General features: G+C 39.5%; 1 long non-coding RNA gene across 1 annotated transcript in view; it reads left to right on the top strand.

Annotated features, from left to right (window-relative positions):
* The window catches only part of LOC111086004, a 21,938-nt gene extending 20,768 nt beyond the window's left edge, over positions 1–1,170 (top strand). Inside the window, exon 3 of the long non-coding RNA XR_002610782.1 lies at positions 1,051–1,170. This is a non-coding gene — a long non-coding RNA (uncharacterized LOC111086004). The remainder of the gene's footprint in view (positions 1–1,050) is intronic.
* Positions 1,171–1,770: the final 600 nt, after the last annotated feature.

Below are 1,770 nucleotides of genomic sequence, written 5' to 3'. Positions count from 1 at the left end.
TGGTATGCCACACGAACTGCATTCAGATCAAGACCGTAACTTTCAATCAGCTGTGTTCCATGAATGCTGCAAATTGTTTGGCATACGAAATACCAGGACAATGCCACTTCACTCACAGTCTGATTGTATGGTAGAAAAGTACAATTGGACACTTGGACAGAAATTGGCAAAGTTTTGTAATAGCCGCAAAGATGACTGGGATGTCTTACTCTCTCCACTGTTGATGGCCTATAGAACAGCAGAGCATGAAGTCACTGGATACACTCCAGCAAAGCTGATGTTTGGTCGGGAACTTCGGTTGCCAGTGGAACTGATAACAAGACGCCCACGTTACGATACGTTCCCTGAAAATGTGTCAGAGTTCGTGAAAGTGTTATCTGAAAGGATGGATGATATTCATCATCAAGTGCGTTCAAACTTGAAAACGTCTGCTGATTCCATGAAGCTATGTTATGATAAGAGATCTACTGAAGTCAGCTTTGTACCAGGAGACAAGGTGTGGTTGTATAATCCCAGGAAAGCCAAAGGGAAGTCTCCTAAGTTGTCTTTTCCATGGGAAGGCCCATATGACAAAATGGATCGTCTCTCAGACATGACTTTCCGAATAAAATGTGGTCGGCGAGGTAAGCCAAAGGTGGTGCAGGCTTTGGCGTTATCACGGTCCAGGACATTTCAGTTGGAACGACGTGAACAATAGAACAAATGACGCTGCTGAAGACGTGTCATCTGAAAAATCCACTGTCGGAGAAGAAACTCTACTCGGTTTTGAGAAGGGAAACAGTGAAGCCCTTGATAAAGTTACTACTACTGATGTGACTATTACTGATAATAGGACATTTTCTAATGGAGCAGATGAACTTTACGTGAAGCAGAAGCCAACGAGACAGAGACCAGTATGGAAGAAGATACTTCCTGTAAAACTAAGAGACTTTGTTGAGTTTTAATTTTGTGTTTGTGAATTCTGTACATTTAATTAAGTTATTGTTAATTATCTATTGGTTTAATGTAAGTGGCTATTGTTTGTTTCGAACAATACTAAGGAAGGGGCAGTGTTACGATAGCGGAAGCCACGTGACGCTGGTAACACGTAATGAGTTTCAAGAAGGATCGGGGAACGTCACGAAGAATCCAGTATTTACTAGATGCCCCTATTCCTGTATATAAGCGCACCAGATAAAGCAAGACAGATTATTTTAGTTAATTAATTAATTATCCTTCTGATTAAATTATTGAATACTATTATTACCCCTTCGCCAATACGGCTCATTACTCCGCTGACCACTAATTGAAGTATAACATTATGCCACGAGCAGGGTGAAGGAGGATTGTTTGATCTTCTAGCACCCTTGATTAGTAATTATTTCTTAGGAGATAATTATTTTTAAATCAAAATAAGTGCCAGGGAAAAACGAAACGAGACAGATTAATCGAAACAAGAGTAGCAGACAGGGAGATTGAAGTTATAGACGCCGATAATCGAGTCAAGCGGAAGTAGGCACCGTAAGTAAAGTACGTGAATCGTTCTGAATTATAGCATGTGTTTAAATTAAATTGACTGTGGAAATGAAATGTATTGCAAAGTTGAATTGAGAAATAATAAACTAGTTTTATTTTCAAAGAAGGACTTGTGTCGCTGAAGTTCTTCGGAAATAATTTCTACGAAAAATTAACAAACGAACACTGACGTAACAATATGAACCTTTCCTGCTTTTGCTGTTTTGCGTCATTGAGATCACGTGACAATTCTCACGCTCTCTTGTTTCTAGAACT

The sequence above is a fragment of the Limulus polyphemus genome, unplaced genomic scaffold (assembly GCF_000517525.1).
Source record: "Limulus polyphemus unplaced genomic scaffold, Limulus_polyphemus-2.1.2 Scaffold773, whole genome shotgun sequence".
In the NCBI taxonomy this organism is placed as follows: Eukaryota; Metazoa; Arthropoda; class Merostomata; order Xiphosura; family Limulidae; genus Limulus; species Limulus polyphemus.
This window is presented reverse-complemented; position numbering and strand designations above follow the sequence as displayed.